The following is an 18,771-nucleotide window of genomic DNA, read 5'->3' as shown; positions in this document are numbered from 1 at the left end:
CGTTAAAAGAGCTGTTTATTAAGTATAATACCGCAATCCCCTTATCTGCCCTTGTAGAGCGCGTTTTTAGGCTAATGCCGTATTAACTGCCAAGTGTTCCTGATTTTTTATAAATAAAAATAACTTTTTATTCGCTATATTATATTTTATTTATAATTATATTATCAAAATAAAACTATATTATTTTTTAACATGGCTAAAATATATTGTATTAAAAAATATAAGTTTATTTATATTAAATTTCATTTTAAAAAAATTTATCATAAAATTTTGAACGGTTTTATGAACGTGAACGCGTTCCTTTTTTTTTGAACATGAACTTGAACGCGTTCGATTTTTGTCAATGATTATTTGAACGCGTTCGATTTTTTTAGAAATGTTTACAGCACTACTAAATTGCATTGCGGTCTCTGTATTATATTGGTAAATCAATATCTGAATTTTTTCATTTCGAGAATGTGGTGTTTTGAATTTATTTTTCAATTCCTTAATGATTTCACATTCATCTTTGATATTAAAAAAAATTTCTATAAACTTTTTCTTAAGAGGATAACTTTTTTCATTTAAGATTCTTTTTAATTGATGTCTCCCCCATGAATGGTAATGAATTATTCAGATGTTCAATGACAGCATTATTAATATATACTTCGTGAAATATAGATGTTGAGTGAAATGTGATACTGGTTAAAGCATGTAATAGTTTCCAGCAAATACTACACACTTTATTGTTAATGATTTATTTTGGCTATTCATCCAAGGAAGTGAATTTTTTAGGCTTCACAACATATATGTAAATCCAAATTGAATGGATTACAATCTACTGCTTAAAAAAGGAAAAAATAGTGAATTTTAGGAAGGAAGTAAATATATTGCAAAATTAACACCCCCCCTTCCTCCTACCCACTTTTATTTATATAAATTAATATATTTAAAAGCTTTTGGCCTAAATATTTTACAATTAATGAATATGAAATATTTATTAAGATTTTTACATAACTAATGATTAAAATGCCATATCTCCTAAACCCAGAGATGTGAACCCGAACCCGGGTTCAGAAATTATAACCTTTATTTAGCGGCAATTTTTTATAACTGGAACTTAATCTAAACCAAGAGAGGTAACTTGTCTCAGGTCCGTTTTACCCCTGGTCGATAAGTTGTCCATAAATCGGTCTCTGTTTGGTAAATGCGCAACCCAAACAATTATAAATTTCTGAACCCGGGTTTGGGTTCAAATCTCTGCCTAAACCTGCTCAACTTGAAATTTTACATACTTATTAATTAATTATAGCTTTATATATAAAAAACTTTGAAAAAAAATGCCAATTTGATTTTATGATTATTTCTGGTTTCTATGGTTTTTGACAATTAATTTTTTTTTAGTTCTACCATTAGTCTATACAAAAATATATAAATTATCCTTCTAGCTCATTGTATCCACATTTTTTTTACTTAGAGGCCCATATCTCAGCCACTTTTGGAGTTGGGGGCTAAAATATTATTTTTTTCTTAGTTATAATATATGCTAACTCTAGAAAAAAAATTCAAAAAATCTGAGCAGGTAGAATTTGCATTGGGCTTAATTTTTCAAGCTCGGGTTAGCTTAAAATTTTTTTAAAAAAGTTTTACCTAGCCCAGCTTGAACCAGAATTTTTTTAAAAAAGTTTTGCCGGCCTGGCCCAACTTTGAAATATTTTTTGAAAAAGATATATTTTAAAAAAAATCTAAGGCCCGATCCAATCCGGCCCTATTAAAAAATATTAGGCCCAACAAAAAATTTTTAAAAAAAGCCTTCTTTCAGATCTCTAATATATAGTACTGTAAAATAAATTTTTTATAAAATAGAATGAAAATTATCTTTTTATAAACTGAAACTGCATTATAAAAAATAAAACATCAAATAATAAAGATATAGCAGGGCAGAAAAATTCTTCAAATTAACAGTCAGTAAAATTATGAAAAAGTCAATGCATATATAATTTTATTCAGAATTTGACCATAATATTATAAACAAACCAGATATAATATTGGTTTTACTAATAATTAGATTCCTCTAAAACCTCATTTACCAAGTTAATTATATTGACTTAATGCAGTAATATCAAAAGTAGGTAACAACAAAGAACAAAAACCAAGTCAAATGCATGACAAAAGATGGAAAAACTTTTAAATTAAAAAAATATTCAACCCTGCTACTAGAGATCAGTGTGAGCTAGCAAAACAACAATTTTAAGCAAGTTGTCAACCATAACCTGTTATATTTTTTTTATCAAGGAAAATGGCATATATTTTCCTAAATGCTTAACTTTAAAAACATTTAAGAAGCTTTATCTGTGCCAAAATATTTTGCACAATTTGTCTAGCCTGGCTTAAAAACCTTTTTGACCAGCCTGGCCTTGCGCCAAATATATGTCTTGCAATGGGTGAGTTTTAGCCAACAATATATTGAATTTATTGAATTAAAATATAAGAATTTTAAATTATAAAAAAATGCATTATTTAATATACAAACATGTTAATTTTTAACAATAGAGTAGATAATATTGATTGTTCTTAATTTTCCAAATATATTTTAATTTTACATACAAGTTGTTATCAAGAGTCCCTTATTTTATATATTGCTACAATGTCCCACTCCCAATTTTAAATTAATAAGTGAAATTGTTTATAAAAATATTAAATTTAATCGTTATACCCCCTACCCCTCTCTATAAATTCCTACATAACTGATAAATTTCATTAAATTCTTTTTAGATTAGGTCAGTCAAGTACATGATAAATCATTCAATAATTTATTAACATTAATTCAAATACTATCTATATTCTACTATGGAAAAACTAAAAATTGGTATTTTTTTTATGGAAAATATAAAAATCTGAAATTTTTTGATAACAAAATAAAAAAAATATATACAATTAGATTAAGCTTTAATTTAAGATAGAGTAGAAGCTTAGAGATGTAATGCATAAATAATGCTCAATTTGATAAAATAGTTTTAAAAAACCTATTTACAATAATTATTTAACCTCGTCTAGAGTTTAAGAATTTGTGGGGGGAAATTTATACCATAAAGGTACAATTTTTGCATAGTAAAATTCAGATCTCAAAAAAGTATAAAAATTAAGGATGCTTAATTTGCAAGATAACTTTTAAAAAATGGCTATTATAAACTAATCACATGACTAAACAAAAAAAATTATAAATATGTATATCTTATTTAGGGCGGTGATATATATGTTTTATTAAAGTAATATATTATCGGTAACCATTTATACTATTCAAAAAATATCGGTAACTAGTTACAATTGAAAAGATGTTATATTTTTTTAATATAACAACAAAATTGAAAACATCATTGGGTAATTCCCAAAAAAATTATTTATTCTTAAATATAAATATGAAAATCGCTTCTGTAGATTTTTTGTTTAGTCTAGAGAAGCTTATTTTTAGAGTGATTTATTCAAAAAATTCTTTAAAAAATTCGATTCTTTTTTTTCGAATACAAATAAAAAATTATTCAATAATAGGGTGCGCTTTGCCTATGACATTTTGCTGAAGACATTTTTTTATAGAAAGACGTTTTGCCTAGCCAAAATATGGAATTTATTACAATATATTTGCTCATTTATTTGAGTATTTGTTATTAAATTTTTAGTTAGTATTTTTGCTCCTTTACTTTTACATTTGCTCGTTTTTTATATAATTTGAATATGCTAGTAAATTTGGTCTTTTGTAATGTGAAAAGTCCTAATTGGGTCGATTTTTAAAAATTGCTCGATTACGATAATGGCCAAAATAATATTATGTAATGGTAAACCTGAAGATTTTGCTCATAGATGACAGAAAACTTGAGACCTCTAATTGCCAAATCTCGAAGCTTACATAATATTATTTAGGCTAAAATCTTAATCGGGACGTTTTTTTTAACAGACCCGAACCTTGCTTTTTAACAACATTTGGCGCTTGTAGGCGAAACGGCTTTTGCTAATTTATTGCTATTTTTGCTCATACTATTTTAAATCAAACTAGTTACCAAATAATCGCACTAATGTATTACTATTAAATAATTAATTATCCTAAAAATTAGCCCGAATTTATTTAATTTAAATTATAGATCACAGAAAAAAACATTACAACAAAAAAATAAAAATATTCATTAGTATAAAATCTTTCGTTTCTTTTATATCACTTTACATTTGCATACTAAAATATAAATTTCTTTCTTTAACAAAAAATAATAATCACTTTACATTTTGCCACATACATGTATTGAAACAGAAAATTTATATAATTTTAAAAATAAACAGTTATTTGCATATAAAATTTGTTAAGATAATTGAATCAAATTGTAAAGGTGATTAGATGGTTAAAATTGTAGTCAAATTAAATGATAATTATATGAAATTATCGATAGTATGTAAATTTTAGAAGTATAATGTAATAATTCAAGAAAATGAAAGGAGTAAGTTTTATAATTTTTGCATAATATTTGATTTATATTTTTAGGTTTTAGTTTTATTTATGTTATTTTTGAATGATTTTGATTTAAAATATTATTTTAATAAATTAATTTGTCATCTTTAATTCTTGTTCATAATAAGCATGACTTGTTTTAAACGATTGGTGTCTTATTTATGTACTATAGACCCTGTCTAATTAACTCAAAATAGGAAATTCTAAAAGAAAAGGGGAGATGAGATTTATGAAATGACCATAGACCTTAAGATAAAGAATAAGATCAATCGAGATAAAGAAACAATTGTATCAATATCCAGGCAAATGGTCGTAGAAGAAACGGAAAAGCAAATTTTAGTAGCTATAGTTAGAATTACAAGAGATCGTGATTATTGGAAGTAGTGACTAAGGAAAATTTGAATAATTATTTGAGTGTTTTAAATTGAAAAAAAACGATTAGTGTAATATTCAAATGTAAAGTGATTTCTGCTCTATAAAAGCAAAGGAAAATTTTAAAATAGTTAGTTATTATTTTTGTAAATAGAAGTTTCGTAATTTGATTAAATTTATAAATAAATTACTGGTTTATAATTAATATTAATTGGATACCTTGATTGCAGTGGCGTAGCTATGGGGGTGGTTTTCGGGTTTGGACCCCTCCCAGAGCAAAAATTTTTTTTAGATTATACGTTCAAAAGACTTAAAAGTGATTTTATAACAATTATATTTTTCTGGTTTTGATGTTTGTGGAAGGATATTATATTACTATTGAAATTATTCTGGATAGTATTATTATAAAGTTATTGAGAATAATCTACTAAATTGTAATAACATATTATTGATGCATTTAAAAAATATATTTATTATATATTATATATTATCGAAGATATAGTTATGATTTGTAAGATAAACCCGGCCGAAGGCCCAGCAAAAGGGCCGAAGGCCCGTTAAAGGGGGTCTAGGGGGCGAAGCTACCCAGCTTTTATATGTATGGACCCCCTCTAAGGAAAATTCCTAGCTACGCCTCTGCTTGATTGCATTTAATACACCGGTGCCTGATTAATTGAACCATACTTTGGAAACATAAGCGTAGCCAGGGGGAGTGACAAGGGGAAATCTCCCCCTTCAGAAATTTATTACTTTTTGTGAATATCATCTTAAGCTAATAAAAAATATCTTCCTTAGTCCTCCCCCCACTCCCTGACCCCCAAAAATGTATGCATATATCTTAAATAATCATTTGAAAGAAAGAATGTAAAAGTTGATATTTTTTAAACCAAAACTATTCTTCATAAATTATACTTTGGAAAAAGACATTTATATATAAAAGAAGTGAACCAAAAATGTTTTTTAAGAAATGGAATATAAGCCAAATATAGAAGACAAAAGTGAAATGTATTATAATTATAAATAATATAATATATCAAATATAATTTTTTATAAAGTGTGTAATTTTAATTTATTTATCTTAATAATAGTAAAATATAATTATAAATCTATTGATAAAATTAAATCATAAATTAAATAAAAAAATTAAAAAATTAAAGCGCAACACAAACAGTGGAATAATATTATATGTCGTATATTTACAGTATATCTATTTTTATCAATTATCATATGACAATCAAATAAATTTTACCAATATAGCGAATTATATATTTTACAGAACTATAAAATATTGATAAGGACATCAGAAAATATCTTTTAAAGACATTGTGGGATGAATAATATGAAGATTAATTTTTAATATAATTTTTATTTAAAATAAATAGATGGCGTTAAATAATTAAATGCAAATTGTTGCTATATTTATTATCAAGGGCATTGATTAGTAAAATTTGTTAAATTCTTAACTGTAATATTTTCTCTAACTGTCAAATATTTCTGTAAAAGTGGAATTTTACCTAGTATTTTGTAACTAATTCTATATAATAGAGGAATATTAATATGTCTACTTACTTTTTATAAATAAATTTCTTATACTTGTTTGGAATAAATTATTACCATTTTATATTAATAGTAATTTATTATATAAACTAATAAGAATATATTTCATATTTGTCCAGGCTTATTTTATTTTTATTAAAATAAACATCCTATCTTGTAAAAAGTTTTTATGACTATATATAGACTAAGGTAACCCCACCAAAATGGAGTCTGAGGGCGAAGCCCCCAAAAAATTTTAATCCCCCCCCCTTTATGAAAATCCTGGCTACGCCTATGCTTGGAAATTCTCAATCTAATAAAAGCTTCAATTCTATTATTAGGATAAAAAAGTAAGGTAAAAATAAGGCAATTTATATATGATATATATTTTTTTTATAGTAGTATTAAGTTTATCCATTTATTAAGGTAAAAATAAGGCAATTTATATATGATATATATTTTTTTATAGTAGTATTAAGTTTATAAATTTATTCAATTAATGTTGTGAGGGTATTTAAATTATTTGTAATTAGATTTTTATTGATTACATATTAATGTATATCCAGCAGAAAAATATGTGGAGTTTGTTACTTGATAACTTAGGGATATTTTTACTTTCGTTGATATTTTTAAGTTTGTATTAGGAATAACAATAGGACGAAATACAATGTATCTAAGGATTGAAAATAGAAAACTAGAAAAGATTAAGAATATGATAAGAGACGAAGATAAGATAAGATAATTAGACCATTAGTAATGGTCAAAAGGACACATGTCGCGACAATTCGAGTGGCAGGTTAAGTTCACTAAATGTGGGCGTAATGGACATGTAGATACGAATTGTAGAGGGTTTTTTGACATTAGTTTGAGATGTTCTAAATCGAACAAGCAGGGCATTCACAGGAAAAATGTAATAAATGACTAAATGCGATAAGAATAATGTTATAAATAATAAAATTAATAGTTTGTCTGATTTTTTTAATTATAATTTAAATATAAATGTAACAGATATAATTGATTTAAAATATGAAAATAAAGATAATGTTAATTATGAAAAAATTAATGGAAGAGAAATTGAAACAGAAAATGTGCTCAGAATTGAATTAAAAAAGGTAATAGAGAGAAGTAAATGCCCGATGATTAAGATAAGAATGGAAGAAAATTTTTTTTATTAGATGCAGGAGCCGAGATTAGTTTGATAAGTGTAAGAGATTTAAATAAATGTTATCCAGTAGAAAATTTTATAGCAAGAAGAATAAGTATACACTATCACCGTTGACAATGGTACCAATATGATTAAAACAGTTGAAATGATAGCTGAAGAACGGCTAATTACTCACATTGATCTTTCTGAAGATGCCTTCTCAGAATATTTGTCCCAAAAGAATGATAAAGTCTTCGCAAACAATTAACGATTCATAAAGATCACGCAGCAAAATGACAGCGTTATTTCGAATATACATGATAGTGATTCTTTTGAGGAGTACATTATATATGATCAAATTTAAGATATTGATGATAACTTAAATTCTCATCACGATGATGACTTAAATTCTCATCACGATGATGAAGAACAAGTAAATTGATGATATGGAAAATTTAATAAATAATCTAAGAAAATCATTTGGGCTCATTTGTGTGCGTTGTTGCGCGCATACAATTCAATTAGGGGGTTAATGATTTTATAAAAAAAATTTTTAAAGAGAACCTAGATGAAATAAGATCAATTCTTAAATTGTTTAAATCACAAAAATATTAAAATTTATCAAACCAATGTTGGACACTCTTACTAGATAGAATAGCACCTATAGAATAATGATAATAAAAACTTTTACATAAAAATTGGGTAGATAATTCGGAAACGTTAATTAATTCGCGACTGTGGGATAGAATTCAAACTTATCTCACAGTATTATCTCCAGTTATATGTACTATAAAACTACAAGAAAAATCTGGCATCATAGGAGATTTTTTTAGATTATGGCTGGAATATAAATTGGATTTAGAGGAAATCAACAATGAAGTCTCTAATAATTTGCTTAAATGTTTGGATTGTCGGCAGAAATTGTTTGATAATATTGTATTTAGAAGTGGGATCTACATGGATTCGAGATTTAATTACCAAAATGTAATCTACCCATCCGAATATGATAAATTGCTGGCTAGGGCAAATTTATAATATTTGACTTTAAATTAAATAAATCTTTATTATCTTAGGACCATCTTATGTCTCATGGAGACAAATTCAAATGTTTAATAAGCCAAAAGATAACCCATCTCTGATTGGCTCTCTTGCTATTCCTATCAGTTTTAAAAAACCCAGGCTGAACATATATTTGGAGGGACAAAGAGGTAATGCTCCAGTGTACCAAAATATTGAGAGAATGGACATCAAGACGAAAATTAATGGTTAATATATAGCCAAAAATTGCCACCTGATCAAAATATTTTGCAGTATTAGCAATTTAAAAAATTTCAAGATCCTAAATTATACACCCTCTCGCGAGTAGTTCTAGCTGCTCCTTGTTCGCAAGTGTCTGTTGAAAGATCCTGGGCTAGGATTGATAGTAACACCTTTACGAACCAGATTAGATAAATCTACTTTGACCGATATTTTATTAATACTTAATAAAAATATATTAAACAACATTAAATTTTGATTTTTATTCAAATAAAATTTTTATTTGAATATTTGTAAATATTACATCATGTCTTATTTGAATAAATAAAATCATTTTAATGAAATGGTTACAAGGTGAAGGGATACTAATTTTAAAATGACAATTAATTGAAGCACAAAATAAAATTGTTAAATATATAGGATGTAAGATTTTACTCAAACTCTTAAACTACTGAAAATAATCAAAATTAATTTTACGCACATTTACTTGTTTTAAGTACTGAAATTTTTAAAATGACTGGAGTCTGCATAGTCCCACCTTTGCAATGAAGTGTAAATTTCTTTTTTTTAAATCATGTTTTTGAGAATTTTATATAAGTATAGTGTTGTTAAACGGCTCGATTTAAGTCGATTTTCAAAAACGATTAAATTTAATAAAGAAAAATATTAAATATATTTGAAAGAAGAAATAAAAATATGATAATAAATGGGGCATTTATAATTTTTAAAGAAACTGAATTGAAAAAATAGAATTTTTTATTAATAAAAAAATTTATATATTAAAAAGTGTATATTTTAATATTTTGTCTGAGATAACGAATAAAAAGAGAATAATTTATTTTATAGAATTTAAGTAGCCATATTTAATTTTGTGAATCTGTTAAGTCGACTCGACAGCTTAAATTCTAGTCAAGTTTTGAGTCGAAAAACTCATTTTAAATTGAAAGGCTCAATTAGTCGGCTTCAGAGTCGGTTCCATGAGAATTATGTGGTAAAATATATTAATATTTTGAATTGTATAAAAAAATAATAATAAATAAACAAACAAAAATATTCTATTGTTTTATTTGGTAACTCACTAAATCACGGGGAAATTTTTAATATTATTTTTTTTATATTTATTTATTTTTAATATTATTTTTTTTATTAAAAAATTTTTTTTATAAGAAATAATAAATAAATTATCATCTAGATTTTGGTGGAAATTTTTATCATAAATAATTAATTTTACAATAAAAACGGAGTATATTTAAAAATTTAACAAAACTTACAAAGATTTTCATAATTCTTTAATTTTGCAATAAAAACAAGACGTGAGCTAAAGCTACCGCAAGGTCTATAAGTCGAAAGGCTTGGTAATACGAAAGGCTAAAAAATAATATTGAAAATAAAAATAACAAAAAAAATGATTAATGAGATATTTGATTGATTTATTGCTTTTTTTAGAGAAAAAATATTATAATAAATAACATTAAAATTTTAAGATCTTTTCAATTTTTTAAAAAATTCTTTAAAATAATTTGCGGTTTTTAAAAATTAATTTTATTATGTTAATTTTTAAATTAATATTTTTAATTAAATTAATATTTGATTATGATTTTATATATATAAATATATTGCAATTACTTGATAAAGAAGTAAATGAGAAATATAAATTTTTTAAGGATTTTTTTAATTTGCGAAAGCATTTAAGAGGGGAAAGGCTATCATCTTGTAATTTTGAATATAATTATATCATTGAACTCAGAATTAAATTTCCTATCAAAAACCGTTTAGATGTATTTTTTTACGTTTCCGGTTCAAAATATAATTATTTGTCGCGAAAGCATTTTAGAGGGGAAAGGCTAACATCTTAAACGTAATTTTGAATATAATTATATCATTGAACTCAGAATTAAATTTCCTATCCAAAACCGTTTAGATGTATTTTTTTGCGTTTCCGGTTAAAAAAATATTATACCCTGTTTTCTTTAAAAGTCAAAACAAATCTTTGTTAGATAATTTTTTTAAAAAAAAATTAGAATTAATGGTTAAATGATAAGGGGGAATACAAAAAATGATATTTCTTTTAATTTATTTAATTTATAATGTGGATAAAAAAATTTTAAATGAGTTGGCGAACATCTAAAATATGATTTACGAAAAGAAAAATTAATTTAAAAGATGATTTATGAGACTTAAATTATCTTACAGTTTGGGGTATAAAAAAAATAGATATGAAATACAGTGTTGTGATAATTTAATGAAACATATTGACGATTAAATTAAAACCCATCCATAAAAAAATATTTTGTTTGCAAAAATAAATAAAATATAGACAAAGAATTATTGAAAATTCTTTTATTCCTGCTTGTGTTATTTTAATTATTTTTGCAAACAAAATATTTTTATACGGAGGATGGGTTTTAATTTAATCGTCAACATGTTTCATTAAATCATCCCAACACTGTATATTGACTATTGTTTAGAAATTTATAATATAAAAATGGAGTATTATTTAGTTCTTTTGATATAAATGAATTAAAAAAATCTCTATTTATGAGCGGGAGGATTTTGGGATAAGTCGCGAAGAATTCTAGAGAAAAATTAGGAAGGAGGGGGTGGGGGATTTTAAGTGAAAAATTAAAAATCGGGGGACTAATTGGTTAGAAATAGGGAAGGTCATCAGGGAGTAAATGGGGGGATTCATTGGGGAGATATCAGGGGATTCGGGGAAGGATTGAACTGAAATATGTACATGCTGGTTGAATTTTAAAAGGAGAGATACAAAAGAGGTGTTTGAAATTTGTGCAAAAGTTTAATATATTGAGATGAATTTTAAAAGGAAAGATACAAAAGAGATGGTTGCGTAAAATTTTAAATAAAAGAGGGGTTTTGAAATTTACGTGTGGGTGGGGGGGGGGGGGGTGTATGTTATTTTTTTATTTATTTATTTATGTTAATTTTTTTTCAAATTAATATATCATTTTTTATTTAAGATATTTAAAAAAGTTTTTCTAAAAAATTTTTTGTATTTAAAATTTTTTTTGGTAGATGAAACTTTGCATTCTAAATTTTTTTTGGTGATAATACTATAATTAAAGGAAGATATAAATAAAAATACATTTATCAATCAACTTTAGGAAAATTTCCTTTTTTTGTTGATAATGCCTATTTTAAAGGGGACATAGGGGTAAGGTAAATTTTTGGTATATGAAACTCTGCATTTTAAATTTTTCTTGGTGATCAATAATTAAAGGAAGATCTCATAAATAAATAAAATTTTAAGACTAGAGTATTTGTACATAAGTACTAATTCTTTAAAAAATATTAAAGAACCAAATTATTTTTAGGCCGTTATACATTTTAAGTGCTTCGAAGGAATTAGATTATGATAGGTATGCAATTTCTAGATGGTAATTTAAAGTAAAATATGGTTTTTTCATTTATACAGGTTTTAAAAATTTCGCAAGGTATGTGGGTATAGCTTCAAATCATTCAAAGATCTGAGGGGGGGGGCGCGTTATCGAAATTGACGAAACTCAAGTATGGAAGCGTAAATATAATCGTGGTCGGCATTTGATCTCCTAGGCTATATGGATCATCGGCGGCATATGTCGGGAGATAAATAAATTATTTCTAAGTGGTACAACAACAATCTAGAAATTGCATTCATATTATAATCTAATTCCTTCGAAGCACTTAAAATTGTAAAACGGCCTAAAAATAAATTTAGTTCTTTAATATTTTTTAAGGAATACTAGTCTTTAAATTTTATTTATTTATGAGATCTTCCTTTAATTATAGTATTATCACCAAAAAAATTTAAATGCAAAGTTTTATCTACTTTACCTTACCCCTATGCCCGCTTTAAAAACTTTGTTGGCATTATCAACAAAAAAAGCAATTTTCCTAAAGTTGCTAAATATTTCTTTATGGGATCTTCCTTTAATTATAGTATTATCACCAAAAAAATTTTAAATTGTTGCAGGTGGCTGCAAGCTTGAGTTGAAGTTGTGTATAGGAGTTGATTAAATTATTATCGATATTAATTTATTCGATAAAGAATCCAAATTATATTAAAAAAATTTAATAATAATATTATGTGTTTTATTTCACTTTTTAAAGCGATATATATAATGATTGTTTTACAATTAATTTGAATATATGAAAAGATATAAAAATAATATTATAATAATTTTAAGTTCATTTACAAAAAATAATTCCCCCAAAAAAAATATTATATTCGTTTTCAGTTTATTTATGAATAATAACTTCCAAAAATTAACATTCTAATTTCTCAAAATGTATTTGCATATACAACACCTCCTTCCTTTAGATCTCCCTTGTCCCCGTAGTGTTCGATGATTCTACCATATTTCGCACTGATTGTATTATTATTCGCGGTCAACTCTACACTTGGACAATATCGTAACTTGTGTCCTCCCCCGCAAGCCCAAAATTCCAGTCTCCTAGTTATCCCATAAGGTGCTAACCTTCGATCAAATCTTGTTCTTCTTGGCATTTCTTGTAACCAATCCCCATATCTTTGTTGTGCCTCATTTCTAGCTGCCTCTATCCATCTATTGGATTCCGCCGATCCGTCTACTTCTCTTATCTCCATCTTTATAATCTTATTCCCTACTCTGACGTATGATGCCATCTAAATAAATTACTTTATAAACATATATATACTCCTTAACTCTTAATTATCTATATTTCATTATATTTTCTCCACTTACCTTTTATTCATTTATAAATTATGAATCTCATAATTAGGTCTATTATCCATTTTATTTGATTCCAATTTATGATTCCTTCCATTACGTCTAACATCAATTTATTCCTTCTTTAAATTATGATTCTCCTATTATGTTTATCATCAATTTCTTTAGAAAATATGATTCTCATCATAGGTCTAACATCAATTTATTTCTTTATAAATTATGATTCTCATAATATGTCTCATCAGAAATTATGATTCTCATAAATATGTCTTTCATCAATTTATTTCTTCTAATTTTTCGTATATTTCTCAAATCTCTTTAAGGCCTTAAGCTTCTACGCCTTATTTGTTTCAGGTGTCTTGTATATGTACCTTCTTGTCCTTCAATTTCTACTTCTACTTTTTTTCTTCCTATATTCTTGCTTACTATACCTTTCCCCCATTTAACTGTACCCTCAAACAGAAGAATCCATACCAAACTTCCAACTTTAATTTTCTCCTCATATGTATTATCTTTTGGCTTTATTATTTCTTTCAAAAAATCTAATTCAGTTCTTGTTTTTCTACTTAAAAACATCTCTGCTGGCGAATTCCCCTTGCTATTCTTAGTATTATTGTATGCTAATAATAATAACCACCATTTTCCTTCTCCATATTTTTCTTTTTTTAACCAATTTTTAACTATAACCACCATTCGTTCTGCTTGTCCATTACTTCTTGGATAATATGGTGGAGATAATACATGTTTAATCTTCCACCTATCACAAAACTTATCAAATGCCTTGCCTCTAAATGCTGGACCACCATCGGATACTAATGTCTTCATTAATCCATATTTACTTACAAAATCTTTTAACTTATTCAACGCTACTTTTGAAGATAGGTCAAATACCTGTTGACAATCTATCCATTTTGAACCAGCATCTACCATAATAAAGTACTTTTTCCTTTCAAATTCTAAAAAATCTACGTGTATTCTTTCACATGGCACATTTGTCTCTGGCCATTTATCTTCCTTATCCCTTGCTGGTAAATTAGCACACATATTACATGTTTCACAGCTCTTAGCTAATTCTTCTATTTCCTTATTCATTCTAGGCCACCAAATGTATTCTCTTGCTTTATTTTTCATTCTCTCTATGCCTTGATGACCTGAATGTATTGCACCTAAGGTTTCTTTTCTTAACTTCTTCGGTATCACTAATCTATATCCTCTCAATAAACAATTGTCTTCTATATTATTATTCGCTTCTAATATTCTTAAATGCTTTGTCTTCCTTCTTCCATTCTGCATCTCCTTTTAAACAAGTTCTAATTCTTAATAATTCTTCATCTTCCCTGGATATCTCCTTTACTATTTCAAAAGTTATCGGTTTTTCTCTTGTATCTATTTTTAAGGTTCTTATAACATTATTATTAAGTTCTTCTGTTTTACTATATTCTAAAATAGTTATCATTGGCTCTTTGTTTTTGTCTTCAAAGTCCTTATTAAACAATCTCGATAAAACATCTGGTAAACAATTCTGTTTACCTGCCCTGAATCTTATTTCAAAATCGAAATTCCCTACCAATATAAGCCATTTCTGCCTTGGTGAAATCATCAACTCCTTATTGTTCTTTTTAAAGAGCCCTACAAAAGGTTTGTGATCAGTATATAACAAAAATCTTCGGCCTAACAAATACTCTCTACATTTGGTTAAACCAAACTTGACAGCTAATGCTTCCTTTTCTATTGTTGAATAATTATTCTCAGTATTGCTATGTTGTCTTGACACTAATAAGATAGGCTTTTCTATACCGTCAACTGTTTGTAATAAAACTCCTCCTATACCTTCATTAGAAGCGTCTACTGCAAGAACAATATCTAATTTCTCATCGAAGCAATTTAATATAGGTTTACTTACCATCTTTATCTTCAATCTTTCAAAACTTTCTTTTTGGGCTGTTCCTCATTCAAACTTATTATTTTTCTTCAATACATTATATAATGGTGTAGCAATTTCAGCAAAATCTTGTATAAAACGATGATAATAATTCGTAGCCCCTAAAATAGACTGTAATTAAGATTTATTATTTGGCGCTCTCATATTCATTATCTTGTCTATACTCTTCGAAATTGGAGTAATCTCGTTTCCTTTAATAAAATGACCTATATACCTTATTCCTCGTACTCCAAAAACGCTTTTCTTCATATTAGCTCTTAAGCCATTTTCTAATATTATATCTAATTTTAACTAATCTAGTATTATATTCTTCTTCGGTTCTACTTGATATTAAAACATCATCTAAATGATACATTATTCCATCTAAACCTTGAAATAAAGAAGCCATCGTCTTTTGAAATATCGCAGCTGATGCCTTCAACCCAAACGGTAAACGACAGAAAGCAAATAATCCTCTATGTGTTGTATTAGTTAACAATCGACTTGTTTTCTCATTCACCTTAATTTGTAAATATGCATTCGAGAAATCTATCTTCGAAAAAAAAATAGCTCCTCTCAGGTTCCCTAATAACTGCTCTATCCTCGGTAATGGATAACTAACTGTGATAATCCATGGATTTAACGAAACTCTATAATCTATGCATAGTCTTAAACTATTATCTGCCTTTCTTATGGGGACTAACGGTGTCGCCCAGTCGCTATGCACTATAGGTCGTATTATACCTTTCTTCAACCAATTATATAACTCCTTATCAACCTCATCTATCCAAGAAAACGGTAATCTTCTTACTCCGCAAAATTTAGGCTGGTAGTCTCTTAATAGTCTTATATCTACTTCAACCTCTTTCAGCGTACCTAACTCCTCTTTAAAAACCTCCCTGTATTGATCTAAAATTATACTTATTTCAGGGCTGCATTTATCTTCAACAATTTCTTCCTGTTCTGTTATCTTCTTAATTCTCTGCTTGTAGATTTCAACTGGTGTTGCCCTAATAGAATTTATACCTCTAGGAATATTATTCTCTTCGTCTCTATATTCAATTAAAAACTCTGGAGTTCGATTTCTAAGTTTATCGAGAACTACATCTTGTTTATCTACTATATTAGGCAACTTAAGTTTATCGAAATCACTTTCTATCGTTTCCTTATTTTCATCATTCATTTTCAAGATATTTTCATTAAAGACCGGATCTAATATTTTTATATCTCCCCAACCTAAAATTGGCTCAATATTCAAAGTCGTTATCCATAAAGTTATACCTCTATTAATTCCAGGTAATCTTATTATGTAATAACCTACAATTTTCACTACGCTACCATCTAATTGTTTGTCTCTTATTTTTTTATAACAAATTCTTTTCCTGGCCAAAATTTATTAAAATCCTTTATACTCATCAAACTAATTTCTGCTCCTGTATCTAATAAAAAAACATATTTCAGCTTCCTCAATCTTTATCCTTATTCTCGGGCATCTATTTTTCATTAAAAAATCCTCTAATTCAACCTTTCGTACGTCTACCAACGTTGCATCTTTCGACTTATATATATCAAAATTTCTCTTATGTCTCTCATTTTATCTCTACTTCTCTTAATACCTGATTTATAATTAACAAAATTAACAAATTTATTATTATCAACAAAATTATCATTAAAATTAACATTTCCTTCTACTAGTCATTTCTTACATCTCTCTTGTGTGTGTCCCATCTTGACCACACGTATTACATCTTAATATCAAATTGTCTAATCTGCATCTAATAGCTACATGGCCATTCTTGCCACATCTCACGCACTTTAAATCTTTAGTTAAATCACATTGTCGCGACATGTGACCCGGCTGGCCGCAACTAAAACAAATTATTTGTCTATAATTATCTGCCCGTCTGAAATTATCTATATTTATCTTCTTCTCTACATCTCTCAATATATTCTTAACCTTTTCTAATTCTATAATCTCTATCTTAATATAAGCTGTACTTCTCCCTATGATTACACCCAGGCGCGTAACCAATGGGGGGGGAAGGGGGAAATTTCCCCCCATCGCAAATTTGACTATTTTCATAAATATCATTTTAAGCTAATAAAAATTTTACCCCTACCCCCCAGACCCCCCCCCCCACCTAACCAATCAAAATTTTACAAATATTTGAATATCAATTTTTCCAACATATTATTCAAAAATATTAATAAAATGGAAAAATATTTAGTCAAAGAGATTGAAATCAAACGATAATTTATAAATAAGGTTGAGCATGAAAAAAAAGTAATGTGTCGTTAGCAGCGATATCATTATTGAATTCAATTGATCAATCAGAGTTTATCATTGCTGCTAGTTGCATCAATAAATTATTTTCCTATAGCTCACTACTTTGTAGAAATTTACAAAAACCAAATTTAGATTTGGTTCAGGTTATTGATTTGGCGGAAAATATACATGAACAGGTAGATACAATAAGAATGAATGTAGACGTTGAATCGAAGGCTTAATTTTATGATATGATACTAATTAAACCTCGTCTAGCACTTAGGCCATTATTGAGATGAAAATAAATATTGGCTCAACTGAAGAATATTATAAAATATCCATTTTCATCCCATTCTTAGATACTTTTTTATCGCAAATAAAAGTACGGGTTTTAGATAAAAAACAAGTCTTTAGCAATCTTCAAGTTTTATTACCCAAAGATCCTTCTTCATTTTCTAATGCCACTATTGGTAAAATTAAATATTTAGAAAAATTTTATTCCTATGAGATTGATACTGAAATAAATTTAATCAGTGAATTCGAATTGTGGTATAAATATTTATACGTTTAGCTATTTTACCTGAGCATGCTATTGATGCACTCAATCGGTGTAAAGAAACCTTGGCTCAATTTCCTAATATTTCGAAGTTGTTTTATATTCTTGCATGTTTGCCTATTACAACATGTACGAATGAAAGGACTTTTTCCAACTTGAGAGGGTTGAAAACATATTTACGAAGTACTGAATCTCGGCTAAATGGGTTAGCTCTGTTAAATATACACAGAGATTTGGTTCCAACGACAAACGAAATAATTAAAAATCTTGTATTTGATAAGAAGTTAAAAAAACTTGTTAATTTAATTATTTTCTAGTCAATATTTTAAACTACTATTAGTATTTTCAATAAAAAAATTATTCTACTTATATTGTATGAGAATTTAAGCTGAGGCTAGTTTTTAAAGCAAATTTTATAAAAAAAATGACATTACACTTTATTTCAACTTTTCATTTAAAAAAACTTTATTAAATATATACCTATCTTGAAATAATAAAAAAGAGGCTTGTAATATCCTATCCATAAGCACGAATTAGTA

The 18,771-nt window shown here is 26.8% G+C and overlaps 1 protein-coding gene across 3 annotated transcripts in view; it reads right to left on the bottom strand.

Moving 5' to 3' along the window:
- The window catches only part of LOC135925261 (protein kinase C and casein kinase II substrate protein 3-like), a 38,811-nt gene extending 35,668 nt beyond the window's left edge, over window positions 1-3,143 (bottom strand). For 2 of the 3 annotated variants that reach the window (XM_065460491.1, XM_065460490.1), the window contains exon 1: window positions 3,028-3,143. The gene's annotated coding sequence lies outside the window, so the exon portion shown is untranslated. The remainder of the gene's footprint in view (window positions 1-3,027) is intronic. The other variant, XM_065460492.1, reaches the window with a different exon arrangement.
- Between the last annotated feature and the right edge of the window lie 15,628 nt (window positions 3,144-18,771).

Source organism: Gordionus sp. m RMFG-2023, chromosome 2, assembly GCF_954871325.1.
Source record: "Gordionus sp. m RMFG-2023 chromosome 2, tfGorSpeb1-WG-v2, whole genome shotgun sequence".
In the NCBI taxonomy this organism is placed as follows: Eukaryota; Metazoa; Nematomorpha; class Gordioida; order Chordodea; family Parachordodidae; genus Gordionus; species Gordionus sp. m RMFG-2023.
The sequence above is the reverse complement of the archived record's forward strand: the minus strand, read 5'-3'. Positions and strand labels throughout refer to the sequence as shown.